The sequence below is a fragment of the Nerophis ophidion genome, linkage group LG13 (assembly GCF_033978795.1).
Source record: "Nerophis ophidion isolate RoL-2023_Sa linkage group LG13, RoL_Noph_v1.0, whole genome shotgun sequence".
Lineage (NCBI taxonomy): Eukaryota > Metazoa > Chordata > Actinopteri > Syngnathiformes > Syngnathidae > Nerophis > Nerophis ophidion.
In genome coordinates this window covers 26,116,316-26,131,636 of record NC_084623.1, presented here as the reverse complement: position 1 = coordinate 26,131,636, position 15,321 = coordinate 26,116,316, and the positions used below count along the sequence as shown (strand labels likewise).

At 46.6% G+C, this 15,321-nt stretch overlaps 32 pseudogenes; all 32 read right to left on the bottom strand.

The window, feature by feature from the left end:
* Positions 1-40: 40 nt before the first annotated feature.
* LOC133565870 (5S ribosomal RNA) lies at positions 41-159 on the bottom strand (annotated as a pseudogene).
* Positions 160-523: 364 nt separating this feature from the next.
* LOC133567586 (5S ribosomal RNA) lies at positions 524-642 on the bottom strand (annotated as a pseudogene).
* Positions 643-1,010: 368 nt separating this feature from the next.
* Positions 1,011-1,129, bottom strand: LOC133565951 (5S ribosomal RNA; annotated as a pseudogene).
* A 364-nt stretch (positions 1,130-1,493) lies between these two features.
* Positions 1,494-1,612, bottom strand: LOC133567585 (5S ribosomal RNA; annotated as a pseudogene).
* A 364-nt stretch (positions 1,613-1,976) lies between these two features.
* On the bottom strand, positions 1,977-2,095 carry LOC133567209 (5S ribosomal RNA; annotated as a pseudogene).
* Positions 2,096-2,463: 368 nt separating this feature from the next.
* On the bottom strand, positions 2,464-2,582 carry LOC133565531 (5S ribosomal RNA; annotated as a pseudogene).
* A 368-nt stretch (positions 2,583-2,950) lies between these two features.
* On the bottom strand, positions 2,951-3,069 carry LOC133565530 (5S ribosomal RNA; annotated as a pseudogene).
* A 364-nt stretch (positions 3,070-3,433) lies between these two features.
* LOC133565819 (5S ribosomal RNA) lies at positions 3,434-3,552 on the bottom strand (annotated as a pseudogene).
* A 364-nt stretch (positions 3,553-3,916) lies between these two features.
* On the bottom strand, positions 3,917-4,035 carry LOC133567584 (5S ribosomal RNA; annotated as a pseudogene).
* A 364-nt stretch (positions 4,036-4,399) lies between these two features.
* LOC133567208 (5S ribosomal RNA) lies at positions 4,400-4,518 on the bottom strand (annotated as a pseudogene).
* Positions 4,519-4,886: 368 nt separating this feature from the next.
* Positions 4,887-5,005, bottom strand: LOC133565529 (5S ribosomal RNA; annotated as a pseudogene).
* Positions 5,006-5,369: 364 nt separating this feature from the next.
* On the bottom strand, positions 5,370-5,488 carry LOC133566091 (5S ribosomal RNA; annotated as a pseudogene).
* Positions 5,489-5,856: 368 nt separating this feature from the next.
* On the bottom strand, positions 5,857-5,975 carry LOC133565528 (5S ribosomal RNA; annotated as a pseudogene).
* Positions 5,976-6,339: 364 nt separating this feature from the next.
* On the bottom strand, positions 6,340-6,458 carry LOC133565818 (5S ribosomal RNA; annotated as a pseudogene).
* A 364-nt stretch (positions 6,459-6,822) lies between these two features.
* On the bottom strand, positions 6,823-6,941 carry LOC133565432 (5S ribosomal RNA; annotated as a pseudogene).
* Positions 6,942-7,305: 364 nt separating this feature from the next.
* Positions 7,306-7,424, bottom strand: LOC133565248 (5S ribosomal RNA; annotated as a pseudogene).
* A 364-nt stretch (positions 7,425-7,788) lies between these two features.
* On the bottom strand, positions 7,789-7,907 carry LOC133566090 (5S ribosomal RNA; annotated as a pseudogene).
* Positions 7,908-8,275: 368 nt separating this feature from the next.
* Positions 8,276-8,394, bottom strand: LOC133567741 (5S ribosomal RNA; annotated as a pseudogene).
* Positions 8,395-8,758: 364 nt separating this feature from the next.
* On the bottom strand, positions 8,759-8,877 carry LOC133565247 (5S ribosomal RNA; annotated as a pseudogene).
* A 364-nt stretch (positions 8,878-9,241) lies between these two features.
* On the bottom strand, positions 9,242-9,360 carry LOC133566948 (5S ribosomal RNA; annotated as a pseudogene).
* A 364-nt stretch (positions 9,361-9,724) lies between these two features.
* LOC133567583 (5S ribosomal RNA) lies at positions 9,725-9,843 on the bottom strand (annotated as a pseudogene).
* Positions 9,844-10,211: 368 nt separating this feature from the next.
* LOC133566182 (5S ribosomal RNA) lies at positions 10,212-10,330 on the bottom strand (annotated as a pseudogene).
* Positions 10,331-10,698: 368 nt separating this feature from the next.
* Positions 10,699-10,817, bottom strand: LOC133565138 (5S ribosomal RNA; annotated as a pseudogene).
* A 364-nt stretch (positions 10,818-11,181) lies between these two features.
* Positions 11,182-11,300, bottom strand: LOC133565055 (5S ribosomal RNA; annotated as a pseudogene).
* A 364-nt stretch (positions 11,301-11,664) lies between these two features.
* Positions 11,665-11,783, bottom strand: LOC133567581 (5S ribosomal RNA; annotated as a pseudogene).
* Positions 11,784-12,151: 368 nt separating this feature from the next.
* On the bottom strand, positions 12,152-12,270 carry LOC133567580 (5S ribosomal RNA; annotated as a pseudogene).
* A 364-nt stretch (positions 12,271-12,634) lies between these two features.
* LOC133566910 (5S ribosomal RNA) lies at positions 12,635-12,753 on the bottom strand (annotated as a pseudogene).
* Positions 12,754-13,121: 368 nt separating this feature from the next.
* LOC133565245 (5S ribosomal RNA) lies at positions 13,122-13,240 on the bottom strand (annotated as a pseudogene).
* Positions 13,241-13,607: 367 nt separating this feature from the next.
* Positions 13,608-13,726, bottom strand: LOC133565054 (5S ribosomal RNA; annotated as a pseudogene).
* A 364-nt stretch (positions 13,727-14,090) lies between these two features.
* Positions 14,091-14,209, bottom strand: LOC133567579 (5S ribosomal RNA; annotated as a pseudogene).
* Positions 14,210-14,573: 364 nt separating this feature from the next.
* Positions 14,574-14,692, bottom strand: LOC133567578 (5S ribosomal RNA; annotated as a pseudogene).
* A 364-nt stretch (positions 14,693-15,056) lies between these two features.
* On the bottom strand, positions 15,057-15,175 carry LOC133567577 (5S ribosomal RNA; annotated as a pseudogene).
* Positions 15,176-15,321: the final 146 nt, after the last annotated feature.

The following is a 15,321-nucleotide window of genomic DNA, read 5'->3' as shown; positions in this document are numbered from 1 at the left end:
AAAGGGAGAAAGTGCGCCCTATACTGGGAGCATCGCTAAAAGCCTACAGCACCTGGTATTCCTAGGCAGTCTCCCATCCAAGTACTAACCAGGCCAGACCCAGCTTAGCTTCCGAGAACAGACGAGATCGGGCGATCTTCGGGTAGTATGGCCGTAAGCCGAGAGGCAGTCCTCAGAATCCAATTTTTAAATGTGGCAAGCTGGTTGACAGGAACTTTCTGCAATGAGCTACACGTGTGTGATACAATAATCACTGCTCTTTTTCTCAGCCTATGTAACTCTTTGGACTTTTGCCCCACTGTTAGCACTGAAGTGCCTTGAGGCACATGGGTCACTGTTGGCGACACTGCAAATCTTGCTATAAATTTCAGACCGAGTCAAAACTAAACATGTTTTGGGTGGAGACCAGCGTTTTGTTTGGACGAGCATCATGTAGCGTTTTGACAAGTGTGGCAAGTATCTATAGCCATTGTGACATAAACAAAAGGGAGAAAGTGCGCCCTATACTGGGAGCATCGCTAAAAGCCTACAGCACCTGGTATTCCTAGGCAGTCTCCCATCCAAGTACTAACCAGGCCAGACCCAGCTTAGCTTCCGAGATCAGACGAGATCGGGCGATCTTCGGGTAGTATGGCCGTAAGCCGAGATGCCGTCCTCAGAATTCAATTTTTAAATGTGGCAAGCTGGTTGACAGGACCTTTCTGCAATGAGCTACACGTGTGTGATACAATAATCACTGCTCTTTTTCTCAGCCTATGTAACTCTTTGGACTTTTGCCCCACTGTTAGCACTGAAGTGCCTTGAGGCACATGGGTCACTGTTGGCGACACTGCAAATCTTGCTATAAATTTCAGACCGAGTCAAAACTAAACAAACATGTTTTGGGTGGAGACCAGCGGTTTGTTTGGGCGAGCATAATGTAGCGTTTTGACAAGTGTGGCAAGTATCTATAGCCATTGTGAAAAAAACAAAAGGGAGAAAGTGCGCCCTATACTGGGAGCATCGCTAAAAGCCTACAGCACCTGATATTCCTAGGCAGTCTCCCAACCCAGTACTAACCAGGCCAGACCCAGCTTAGCTTCCGAGATCAAACGAGATCGGGCGATCTTCGGGTAGTATGGCCGTAAGCCGAGAGGCTGTCCTCAGAATTAAATTTTTAAATGTGGCAAGCTGGTTGACAGGACCTTTCTGCAATGAGCTACACGTGTGTGATAAAATAATCACTGCTCTTTTTCTCAGCTTATGTAACTCTTTGGACTTTTGCCCCACTGTTAGCACTGAAGTGCCTTGAGGCACATGGGTCACTGTTGGCGACACTGCAAATCTTGCTATAAATTTCAGACCGAGTCAAAACTAAACTTGTTTTGGGTGGAGACCAGCGTTTTGTTTGGATGAGCATAATGTAGCGTTTTGACAAGTGTGGCAAGTATCTATAGCCATTGTGACAAAAACAAAAGGGAGAAAGTGCGCCCTATACTGGGAGCATCGCTAAAAGCCTACAGCACCTGGTATTCCTAGGCAGTCTCCCATCCAAGTACTAACCAGGCCAGACCCAGCTTAGCTTCCGAGATCAGACGAGATCGGGCGATCTTCGGGTAGTATGGCCGTAAGCCGAAAGGCAGTCCTCAGAATTCAATTTTTAAATGTGGCAAGCTGGTTGACAGGAACTTTCTGCAATGAGCTACACGTGTGTGATACAATAATCACTGCTCTTTTTCTCAGCCTATGTAACTCTTTGGACTTTTGCCCCACTGTTAGCACTGAAGTGCCTTGAGGCACATGGGTCACTGTTGGCGACACTGCAAATCTTGCTATAAATTTCAGACCGAGTCAAAACTAAACATGTTTTGGGTGAAGACCAGCGTTTTGTTTGGACGAGCATCATGTAGCGTTTTGACAAGTGTGGCAAGTATCTATAGCCATTGTGACAAAAACAAAAGGGAGAAAGTGCGCCCTATACTGGGAGCATCGCTAAAAGCCTACAGCACCTGGTATTCCTAGGCAGTCTCCCATCCAAGTACTAACCAGGGCAGACCCAGCTTAGCTTCCGAGATCAGACGAGATCAGGCTATCTTCGGGTAGTATGGCCGTAAGCCGAGATGCCGTCCTCAGAATTCAATTTTTAAATGTGGCAAGCTGGTTGACAGGACCTTTCTGCAATGAGCTACACGTGTGTGATACAATAATCACTGCTCTTTTTCTCAGCCTATGTAACTCTTTGGACTTTTGCCCCACTGTTAGCACAGAAGTGCCTTGAGGCACATGGGTCACTGTTGGCGACACTGCAAATCTTGCTATAAATTTCAGACCGAGTCAAAACTAAACAAACATGTTTTGGGTGGAGACCAGCGGTTTGTTTGGGCGAGCATAATGTAGCGTTTTGACAAGTGTGGCAAGTATCTATAGCCATTGTGAAAAACACAAAAGGGAGAAAGTGCGCCCTATACTGGGAGCATCGCTAAAAGCCTACAGCACCTGGTATTCCTAGGCAGTCTCCCAACCCAGTACTAACCAGGCCAGACCCAGCTTAGCTTCCGAGATCAAACGAGATCGGGCGATCTTCGGGTAGTATGGCCGTAAGCCGAGAGGCTGTCCTCAGAATTACATTTTTAAATGTGGCAAGCTGGTTGACAGGACCTTTCTGCAATGAGCTACACGTGTGTGATACAATAATCACTGCTCTTTTTCTCAGCCTATGTAACTCTTTGGACTTTTGCCCCACTGTTAGCACTGAAGTGCCTTGAGGCACATGGGTCACTGTTGGCGACACTGCAAATCTTGCTATAAATTTCAGACCGAGTCAAAACTAAACAAACATGTTTTGGGTGGAGACCAGCGGTTTGTTTGGGCGAGCATAATGTAGCGTTTTGACAAGTGTGGCAAGTATCTATAGCCATTGTGAAAAAAACAAAAGGGAGAAAGTGCGCCCTATACTGGGAGCATCGCTAAAAGCCTACAGCACCTGGTATTCCTAGGCAGTCTCCCAACCCAGTACTAACCAGGCCAGACCCAGCTTAGCTTCCGAGATCAAACGAGATCGGGCGATCTTCGGGTAGTATGGCCGTAAGCCGAGAGGCTGTCCTCAGAATTAAATTTTTAAATGTGGCAAGCTGGTTGACAGGACCTTTCTGCAATGAGCTACACGTGTGTGATACAATAATCACTGCTCTTTTTCTCAGCCTATGTAACTCTTTGGACTTTTGCCCCACTGTTAGCACTGAAGTGCCTTGAGGCACATGGGTCACTGTTGGCGACACTGCAAATCTTGCTATAAATTTCAGACCGAGTCAAAACTAAACTTGTTTTGGGTGGAGACCAGCGTTTTGTTTGGACGAGCATAATGTAGCGTTTTGACAAGTGTGGCAAGTATCAATAGCCATTGTGACAAAAACAAAAGGGAGAAAGTGCGCCCTATACTGGGAGCATCGCTAAAAGCCCACAGCACCTGGTATTCCTAGGCAGTCTCCCAACCAAGTACTAACCAGGCCAGACCCAGCTTAGCTTCCGAGATCAGACGAGATCGGGCGATCTTCGGGTAGTATGGCCGTAAGCCGAGAGGCAGTCCTCAGAATCCAATTTTTAAATGTGGCAAGCTGGTTGACAGGAACTTTCTGCAATGAGCTACACGTGTGTGATACAATAATCACTGCTCTTTTTCTTAGCCTATGTAACTCTTTGGACTTTTGCCCCACTGTTAGCACTGAAGTGCCTTGAGGCACATGGGTCACTGTTGGCGACACTGCAAATCTTGCTATAAATTTCAGACCGAGTCAAAACTAAACTTGTTTTGGGTGGAGACCAGCGTTTTGTTTGGACGAGCATAATGTAGCGTTTTGACAAGTGTGGCAAGTATCTATAGCCATTGTGACAAAAACAAAAGGGAGAAAGTGCGCCCTATACTGGGAGCATCGCTAAAAGCCTACAGCACCTGGTATTCCTAGGCAGTCTCCCATCCAAGTACTAACCAGGCCAGACCCAGCTTAGCTTCCGAGATCAGACGAGATCGGGCGATCTTCGGGTAGTATGGCCGTAAGCCGAAAGGCAGTCCTCAGAATTCAATTTTTAAATGTGGCAAGCTGGTTGACAGGAACTTTCTGCAATGAGCTACACGTGTGTGATACAATAATCACTGCTCTTTTTCTCAGCCTATGTAACTCTTTGGACTTTTGCCCCACTGTTAGCACTGAAGTGCCTTGAGGCACATGGGTCACTGTTGGCGACACTGCAAATCTTGCTATAAATTTCAGACCGAGTCAAAACTAAACATGTTTTGGGTGAAGACCAGCGTTTTGTTTGGACGAGCATCATGTAGCGTTTTGACAAGTGTGGCAAGTATCTATAGCCATTGTGACAAAAACAAAAGGGAGAAAGTGCGCCCTATACTGGGAGCATCGCTAAAAGCCTACAGCACCTGGTATTCCTAGGCAGTCTCCCATCCAAGTACTAACCAGGGCAGACCCAGCTTAGCTTCCGAGATCAGACGAGATCAGGCTATCTTCGGGTAGTATGGCCGTAAGCCGAGATGCCGTCCTCAGAATTCAATTTTTAAATGTGGCAAGCTGGTTGACAGGACCTTTCTGCAATGAGCTACACGTGTGTGATACAATAATCACTGCTCTTTTTCTCAGCCTATGTAACTCTTTGGACTTTTGCCCCACTGTTAGCACAGAAGTGCCTTGAGGCACATGGGTCACTGTTGGCGACACTGCAAATCTTGCTATAAATTTCAGACCGAGTCAAAACTAAACAAACATGTTTTGGGTGGAGACCAGCGGTTTGTTTGGGCGAGCATAATGTAGCGTTTTGACAAGTGTGGCAAGTATCTATAGCCATTGTGAAAAAAACAAAAGGGAGAAAGTGCGCCCTATACTGGGAGCATCGCTAAAAGCCTACAGCACCTGGTATTCCTAGGCAGTCTCCCAACCCAGTACTAACCAGGCCAGACCCAGCTTAGCTTCCGAGATCAAACGAGATCGGGCGATCTTCGGGTAGTATGGCCGTAAGCCGAGAGGCTGTCCTCAGAATTACATTTTTAAATGTGGCAAGCTGGTTGACAGGACCTTTCTGCAATGAGCTACACGTGTGTGATAAAATAATCACTGCTCTTTTTCTCAGCTTATGTAACTCTTTGGACTTTTGCCCCACTGTTAGAACTGAAGTGCCTTGAGGCACATGGGTCACTGTTGGCGACACTGCAAATCTTGCTATAAATTTCAGACCGAGTCAAAACTAAACATGTTTTGGGTGGAGACCAGCGTTTTGTTTGGACGAGCATCATGTAGCGTTTTGACAAGTGTGGCAAGTATCTATAGCCATTGTGACAAAAACAAAAGGGAGAAAGTGCGCCCTATACTGGGAGCATCGCTAAAAGCCTACATCACCTGGTATTCCTAGGCAGTCTCCCATCCAAGTACTAACCAGGCCAGACCCAGCTTAGCTTCCGAGATCAGACGAGATCGGGCGATCTTCGGGTAGTATGGCCGTAAGCCGAGAGGTAGTCCTCAGAATTCAATTTTTAAATGTGGCAAGCTGGTTGACAGGACCTTTCTGCAATGAGCTACACGTGTGTGATACAATAATCACTGCTCTTTTTCTCAGCCTATGTAACTCTTTGGACTTTTGCCCCACTGTTAGCACTGAAGTGCCTTGAGGCACATGGGTCACTGTTGGCGACACTGCAAATCTTGCTATAAATTTCAGACCGAGTCAAAACTAAACAAACATGTTTTGGGTGGAGACCAGCGGTTTGTTTGGGCGAGCATAATGTAGCGTTTTGACAAGTGTGGCAAGTATCTATAGCCATTGTGAAAAAAACAAAAGGGAGAAAGTGCGCCCTATACTGGGAGCATCGCTAAAAGCCTACAGCACCTGGTATTCCTAGGCAGTCTCCCAACCCAGTACTAACCAGGCCAGACCCAGCTTAGCTTCCGAGATCAAACGAGATCGGGCGATCTTCGGGTAGTATGGCCGTAAGCCGAGAGGCTGTCCTCAGAATTAAATTTTTAAATGTGGCAAGCTGGTTGACAGGACCTTTCTGCAATGAGCTACACGTGTGTGATACAATAATCACTGCTCTTTTTCTCAGCCTATGTAACTCTTTGGACTTTTGCCCCACTGTTAGCACTGAAGTGCCTTGAGGCACATGGGTCACTGTTGGCGACACTGCAAATCTTGCTATAAATTTCAGACCGAGTCAAAACTAAACTTGTTTTGGGTGGAGACCAGCGTTTTGTTTGGACGAGCATAATGTAGCGTTTTGACAAGTGTGGCAAGTATCAATAGCCATTGTGACAAAAACAAAAGGGAGAAAGTGCGCCCTATACTGGGAGCATCGCTAAAAGCCCACAGCACCTGGTATTCCTAGGCAGTCTCCCAACCAAGTACTAACCAGGCCAGACCCAGCTTAGCTTCCGAGATCAGACGAGATCGGGCGATCTTCGGGTAGTATGGCCGTAAGCCGAGAGGCAGTCCTCAGAATCCAATTTTTAAATGTGGCAAGCTGGTTGACAGGAACTTTCTGCAATGAGCTACACGTGTGTGATACAATAATCACTGCTCTTTTTCTTAGCCTATGTAACTCTTTGGACTTTTGCCCCACTGTTAGCACTGAAGTGCCTTGAGGCACATGGGTCACTGTTGGCGACACTGCAAATCTTGCTATAAATTTCAGACCGAGTCAAAACTAAACTTGTTTTGGGTGGAGACCAGCGTTTTGTTTGGACGAGCATAATGTAGCGTTTTGACAAGTGTGGCAAGTATCTATAGCCATTGTGACAAAAACAAAAGGGAGAAAGTGCGCCCTATACTGGGAGCATCGCTAAAAGCCTACAGCACCTGGTATTCCTAGGCAGTCTCCCATCCAAGTACTAACCAGGCCAGACCCAGCTTAGCCTCCGAGATCAGACGAGATCGGGTGATCTTCGGGTAGTATGGCCGTAAGCCGAGAGGTAGTCCTCAGAATTCAATTTTTAAATGTGGCAAGCTGGTTGACAGGAACTTTCTGCAATGAGCTACACGTGTGTGATACAATAATCACTGCTCTTTTTCTCAGCCTATGTAACTCTTTGGACTTTTGCCCCACTGTTAGCACTGAAGTGCCTTGAGGCACATGGGTCACTGTTGGCGACACTGCAAATCTTGCTATAAATTTCAGACCGAGTCAAAACTAAACATGTTTTGGGTGGAGACCAGCGTTTTGTTTGGACGAGCATAATGTAGCGTTTTGACAAGTGTGGCAAGTATCAATAGCCATTGTGACAAAAACAAAAGGGAGAAAGTGCGCCCTATACTGGGAGCATCGCTAAAAGCCTACAGCACCTGGTATTCCTAGGCAGTCTCCCAACCAAGTACTAACCAGGCCAGACCCAGCTTAGCTTCCGAGATCAGACGAGATCGGGCGATCTTCGGGTAGTATGGCCGTAAGCCGAGAGGCAGTCCTCAGAATCCAATTTTTAAATGTGGCAAGCTGGTTGACAGGAACTTTCTGCAATGAGCTACACGTGTGTGATACAATAATCACTGCTCTTTTTCTCAGCCTATGTAACTCTTTGGACTTTTGCCCCACTGTTAGCACTGAAGTGCCTTGAGGCACATGGGTCACTGTTGGCGACACTGCAAATCTTGCTATAAATTTCAGACCGAGTCAAAACTAAACATGTTTTGGGTGGAGACCAGCGTTTTGTTTGGACGAGCATCATGTAGCGTTTTGACAAGTGTGGCAAGTATCTATAGCCATTGTGACAAAAACAAAAGGGAGAAAGTGCGCCCTATACTGGGAGCATCGCTAAAAGCCTACATCACCTGGTATTCCTAGGCAGTCTCCCATCCAAGTACTAACCAGGCCAGACCCAGCTTAGCTTCCGAGATCAGACGAGATCGGGCGATCTTCGGGTAGTATGGCCGTAAGCCGAGAGGTAGTCCTCAGAATTCAATTTTTAAATGTGGCAAGCTGGTTGACAGGACCTTTCTGCAATGAGCTACACGTGTGTGATACAATAATCACTGCTCTTTTTCTCAGCCTATGTAACTCTTTGGACTTTTGCCCCACTGTTAGCACTGAAGTGCCTTGAGGCACATGGGTCACTGTTGGCGACACTGCAAATCTTGCTATAAATTTCAGACCGAGTCAAAACTAAACAAACATGTTTTGGGTGGAGACCAGCGGTTTGTTTGGGCGAGCATAATGTAGCGTTTTGACAAGTGTGGCAAGTATCTATAGCCATTGTGAAAAAAACAAAAGGGAGAAAGTGCGCCCTATACTGGGAGCATCGCTAAAAGCCTACAGCACCTGGTATTCCTAGGCAGTCTCCCAACCCAGTACTAACCAGGCCAGACCCAGCTTAGCTTCCGAGATCAAACGAGATCGGGCGATTTTCGGGTAGTATGGCCGTAAGCCGAGAGGCTGTCCTCAGAATTAAATTTTTAAATGTGGCAAGCTGGTTGACAGGACCTTTCTGCAATGAGCTACACGTGTGTGATAAAATAATCACTGCTCTTTTTCTCAGCTTATGTAACTCTTTGGACTTTTGCCCCACTGTTAGAACTGAAGTGCCTTGAGGCACATGGGTCACTGTTGGCGACACTGCAAATCTTGCTATAAATTTCAGACCGAGTCAAAACTAAACTTGTTATGGGTGGAGACCAGCGTTTTGTTTGGACGAGCATAATGTAGCGTTTTGACAAGTGTGGCAAGTATCAATAGCCATTGTGACAAAAACAAAAGGGAGAAAGTGCGCCCTATACTGGGAGCATCGCTAAAAGCCTACAGCACCTGGTATTCCTAGGCAGTCTCCCAACCAAGTACTAACCAGGCCAGACCCAGCTTAGCTTCCGAGATCAGACGAGATCGGGCGATCTTCGGGTAGTATGGCCGTAAGCCGAGAGGCAGTCCTCAGAGTCCAATTTTTAAATGTGGCAAGCTGGTTGACAGGAACTTTCTGCAATGAGCTACACGTGTGTGATACAATAATCACTGCTCTTTTTCTCAGCCTATGTAACTCTTTGGACTTTTGCCCCACTGTTAGCACTGAAGTGCCTTGAGGCACATGGGTCACTGTTGGCGACACTGCAAATCTTGCTATAAATTTCAGACCGAGTCAAAACTAAACATGTTTTGGGTGGAGACCAGCGTTTTGTTTGGACGAGCATAATGTAGCGTTTTGACAAGTGTGGCAAGTATCTATAGCCATTGTGACAAAAACAAAAGGGAGAAAGTGCGCCCTATACTGGGAGCATCGCTAAAAGCCTACAGCACCTGGTATTCCTAGGCAGTCTCCCATCCAAGTACTAACCAGGGCAGACCCAGCTTAGCTTCCGAGAACAGACGAGATCGGGCGATCTTCGGGTAGTATGGCCGTAAGCCGAGAGGCAGTCCTCAGAATTCAATTTTTAAATGTGGCAAGCTGGTTGACAGGAACTTTCTGCAATGAGCTACACGTGTGTGATACAATAATCACTGCTCTTTTTCTCAGCCTATGTAACTCTTTGGACTTTTGCCCCACTGTTAGCACTGAAGTGCCTTGAGGCACATGGGTCACTGTTGGCGACACTGCAAATCTTGCTATAAATTTCAGACCGAGTCAAAACTAAACATGTTTTGGGTGGAGACCAGCGTTTTGTTTGGACGAGCATCATGTAGCGTTTTGACAAGTGTGGCAAGTATCTATAGCCATTGTGACAAAAACAAAAGGGAGAAAGTGCGCCCTATACTGGGAGCATCGCTAAAAGCCTACAGCACCTGGTATTCCTAGGCAGTCTCCCATCCAAGTACTAACCAGGCCAGACCCAGCTTAGCTTCCGAGATCAGACGAGATCGGGCGATCTTCGGGTAGTATGGCCGTAAGCCGAGATGCCGTCCTCAGAATTCAATTTTTAAATGTGGCAAGCTGGTTGACAGGACCTTTCTGCAATGAGCTACACGTGTGTGATACAATAATCACTGCTCTTTTTCTCAGCCTATGTAACTCTTTGGACTTTTGCCCCACTGTTAGCACTGAAGTGCCTTGAGGCACATGGGTCACTGTTGGCGACACTGCAAATCTTGCTATAAATTTCAGACCGAGTCAAAACTAAACAAACATGTTTTGGGTGGAGACCAGCGGTTTGTTTGGGCGAGCATAATGTAGCGTTTTGACAAGTGTGGCAAGTATCTATAGCCATTGTGAAAAAAACAAAAGGGAGAAAGTGCGCCCTATACTGGGAGCATCGCTAAAAGCCTACAGCACCTGGTATTCCTAGGCAGTCTCCCAACCCAGTACTAACCAGGCCAGACCCAGCTTAGCTTCCGAGATCAAACGAGATCAGGCGATCTTCGGGTAGTATGGCCGTAAGCCGAGAGGCTGTCCTCAGAATTAAATTTTTAAATGTGGCAAGCTGGTTGACAGGAGCTTTCTGCAATGAGCTACACGTGTGTGATACAATAATCACTGCTCTTTTTCTCAGCCTATGTAACTCTTTGGACTTTTGCCCCAATGTTAGCACTGAAGTGCCTTGAGGCACATGGGTCACTGTTGGCAACACTGCAAATCTTGCTATAAATTTCAGACCGAGTCAAAACTAAACAAACATGTTTTGGGTGGAGACCAGCGGTTTTTTTGGACGAGCATAATGCAGCGTTTTGACAAGTGTGGCAAGTATCTATAGCCATTGTGAAAAAAACAAAAGGGAGAAAGTGCGCCCTATACTGGGAGCATCGCTGAAAGCCTACAGCACCTGGTATTCCTAGGCAGTCTCCCAACCCAGTACTAACCAGGCCAGACCCAGCTTAGCTTCCGAGATCAGACGAGATCGGGCGATCTTCGGGTAGTATGGCCGTAAGCCGAGAGGCAGTCCTCAGAATTCAATTTTTAAATGTGGCAAGCTGGTTGACAGGACCTTTCTGCAATGAGCTACACGTGTGTGATACAATAATCACTGCTCTTTTTCTCAGCCTATGTAACTCTTTGGACTTTTGCCCCACTGTTAGCACTGAAGTGCCTTGAGGCACATGGGTCACTGTTGGCGACACTGCAAATCTTGCTATAAATTTCAGACCGAGTCAAAACTAAACATGTTTTGGGTGGAGACCAGCGTTTTGTTTGGACGAGCATAATGTAGCGTTTTGACAAGTGTGGCAAGTATCTATAGCCATTGTGACAAAAACAAAAGGGAGAAAGTGCGCCCTATACTGGGAACATCGCTAAAAGCCTACAGCACCTGGTATTCCTAGGCAGTCTCCCATCCAAGTACTAATCAGGCCAGACCCAGCTTAGCTTCCGAGATCAGACGAGATCGGGCGATCTTCGGGTAGTATGGCCGTAAGCCGAGAGGCAGTCCTCAGAATTCAACTTTTAAATGTGGCAAGCTGGTTGACAGGACCTTTCTGCAATGAGCTACACGTGTGTGATACAAAAATCACTGCTCTTTTTCTCAGCCTATGTAACTCTTTGGACTTTTGCCCCACTGTTAGCACTGAAGTGCCTTGAGGCACATGGGTCACTGTTGGCGACACTGCAAATCTTGCTATAAATTTCAGACCGAGTCAAAACTAAACATGTTTTGGGTGGAGACCAGCGTATTGGTTGGACGAGCATAATGTAGCCTTTTGACAAGTGTGGCAAGTATCTATAGCCATTGTGAGAAAAACAAAAGGGAGAAAGTGCGCCCTATACTGGGAGCATCGCTAAAAGCCTACAGCACCTGGTATTCCTAGGCAGTCTCCCATCCAAGTACTAACCAGGCCAGACCCAGCTTAGCTTCCGAGATCAGACGAGATCGGGCGATCTTCGGGTAGTATGGCCGTAAGCCGAGACGCAGTACTCAGAATTCAATTTTTAAATGTGGCAAGCTGGTTGACAGGACCTTTCTGCAATGAGCTACACGTGTGTGATACAATAATCACTGCTCTTTTTCTCAGCCTATGTAACTCTTTGGACTTTTGCCCCAATGTTAGCACTGAAGTGCCTTGAGGCACATGGGTCACTGTTGGCAACACTGCAAATCTTGCTATAAATTTCAGACCGAGTCAAAACTAAACAAACATGTTTTGGGTGGAGACCAGCGTATTGTTTGGACGAGCATAATGTAGCGTTTTGACAAGTGTGGCAAGTATCTATAGCCATTGTGAGAAAAACAAAAGGGAGAAAGTGCGCCCTATACTGGGAGCATCGCTAAAAGCCTACAGCACCTGGTATTCCTAGGCAGTCTCCCATCCAAGTACTAACCAGGCCAGACCCAGCTTAGCTTCCGAGATCAGACGAGATCGGGCGATCTTCGGGTAGTATGGCCGTAAGCCGAGAGGCAGTCCTCAGAATTCAACTTTTAAATGTGGCAAGCTGGTTGACAGGACCTTTCTGCAATGAGCTACACGTGTGTGATACAATAATCACTGCTCTTTTTCTCAGCCTATGTAACTCTTTGGACTTTTGCCCCACTGTTAGCACTGAAGTGCCTTGAGGCACATGGGTCACTGTTGGCGACACTGCAAATCTTGCTATAAATTTCAGACCGAGTCAAAACTAAACATGTTTTGGGTGGAGACCAGCGTTTTGTTTGGACGAGCATAATGTAGCGTTTTGACAAGTCTGGCAAGTATCTATAGCCATTGTGAGAAAAACAAAAGGGAGAAAGTGCGCCCTATACGGGGAGCATCGCTAAAAGCCTACAGCACCTGGTATTCCTAGGCAGTCTCCCATCCAAGTACTAACTAGGCCAGACCCAGCTTAGCTTCCGAGATCAGACGAGATCGGGCGATCTTCCGGTAGTATGGCCGTAAGCCGAGAGGCAGTCCTCAGAATTCAATTTTTAAATGTGGCAAGCTGGTTGACAGGACCTTTCTGCAATGAGCTACACGTGTGTGATACAATAATCACTGCTCTTTTTCTCAGCCTATGTAACTCTTTGGACTTTTGCCCCACTGTTAGCACTGAAGTGCCTTGAGGCACATGGGTCACTGTTGGCAACACTGCAAATCTTGCTATAAATTTCAGACCGAGTCAAATCTAAACAAACATGTTTTGGGTGGAGACCAGCGGTTTGTTTGGACGAGCATAATGTAGCGTTTTGACAAGTGTGGCAAATATCTATAGCCATTGTGAAAAAAACAAAAGGGAGAAAGTGCGCCCTATACTGGTAGCATCGCTAAAAGCCTACAGCACCTGGTATTCCTAGGCAGTCTCCCAACCAAGTACTAACCAGGCCAGACCCAGCTTAGCTTCCGAGATCAGACGAGATCGGGCGATCTTCGGGTAGTATGGCCGTAAGCCGAGAGGCAGTCCTCAGAATTCAATTTTTAAATGTGGCAAGCTGGTTGACAGGACCTTTCTGCAATGAGCTACACGTGTGTGATACAATAATCACTGCTTTTTTTTATCTCAGCCTATGTAACTCTTACGACTTTTGCCCCACTGTTAGCACTGAAGTGCCTTGAGGCACATGGGTCACTATTGGCGACACTGCAAATCTTGCTATAAATTTCAGACCGAGTCAAAACTAAACATGTTTTGGGTGGAGACCAGCGTCGTGTTTGGACGAGCATAATGTAGCGTTTTGACAAGTGTGGCAAGTATCTATAGCCATTGTGACAAAAACAAAAGGGAGAAAGTGCGCCCTATACTGGGAGCATCGCTAAAAGCCTACAGCACCTGGTATTCCTAGGCAGTCTCCCATCCAAGTACTAATCAGGCCAGACCCAGCTTAGCTTCCGAGATCAGACGAGATCGGGCGATCTTCGGGTAGTATGGCCGTAAGCCGAGAGGCAGTCCTCAGAATTCAACTTTTAAATGTGGCAAGCTGGTTGACAGGACCTTTCTGCAATGAGCTACACGTGTGTGATACAAAAATCACTGCTCTTTTTCTCAGCCTATGTAACTCTTTGGACTTTTGCCCCACTGTTAGCACTGAAGTGCCTTGAGGCACATGGGTCACTGTTGGCGACACTGCAAATCTTGCTATAAATTTCAGACCGAGTCAAAACTAAACATGTTTTGGGTGGAGATCAGCGTTTTGTTTGGACGAGCATAATGTAGCGTTTTGACAAGTGTGGCAAGTATCTATAGCCATTGTGAGAAAAACAAAAGGGAGAAAGTGCGCCCTATACTGGGAGCATCGCTAAAAGCCTACAGCACCTGGTATTCCTAGGCAGTCTCCCATCCAAGTACTAACCAGGCCAGACCCAGCTTAGCTTCCGAGATCAGACGAGATCGGGCGATCTTCGGGTAGTATGGCCGTAAGCCGAAAGGCAGTCCTCAGAATTCAATTTTTAAATGTGGCAAGCTGGTTGACAGGACCTTTCTGCAATGAGCTACACGTGTGTGATACAATAATCACTGCTCTTTTTCTCAGCCTATGTAACTCTTTGGACTTTTGCCCCACTGTTAGCACTGAAGTGCCTTGAGGCACATGGGTCACTGTTGGCGACACTGCAAATCTTGCTATAAATTTCAGACCGAGTCAAAACTAAACATGTTTTGGGTGGAGACCAGCGTATTGGTTGGACGAGCATAATGTAGCCTTTTGACAAGTGTGGCAAGTATCTATAGCCATTGTGAGAAAAACAAAAGGGAGAAAGTGCGCCCTATACTGGGAGCATCGCTAAAAGCCTACAGCACCTGGTATTCCTAGGCAGTCTCCCATCCAAGTACTAACCAGGCCAGACCCAGCTTAGCTTCCGAGATCAGACGAGATCGGGCGATCTTCGGGTAGTATGGCCGTAAGCCGAGACGCAGTACTCAGAATTCAATTTTTAAATGTGGCAAGCTGGTTGACAGGACCTTTCTGCAATGAGCTACACGTGTGTGATACAATAATCACTGCTCTTTTTCTCAGCCTATGTAACTCTTTGGACTTTTGCCCCAATGTTAGCACTGAAGTGCCTTGAGGCACATGGGTCACTGTTGGCAACATTGCAAATCTTGCTATAAATTTCAGACCGAGTCAAAACTAAACATGTTTTGGGTGGAGACCAGCGTATTGGTTGGACGAGCATAATGTAGCCTTTTGACAAGTGTGGCAAGTATCTATAGCCATTGTGAGAAAAACAAAAGGGAGAAAGTGCGCCCTATACTGGGAGCATCGCTAAAAGCCTACAGCACCTGGTATTCCTAGGCAGTCTCCCATCCAAGTACTAACCAGGCCAGACCCAGCTTAGCTTCCGAGATCAGACGAGATCGGGCGATCTTCGGGTAGTATGGCCGTAAGCCGAGACGCAGTACTCAGAATTCAATTTTTAAATGTGGCAAGCTGGTTGACAGGACCTTTCTGCAATGAGCTACACGTGTGTGATACAATAATCACTGCTCTTTTTCTCAGCCTATGTAACTCTTTGGACTTTTGCCCCAATGTTAG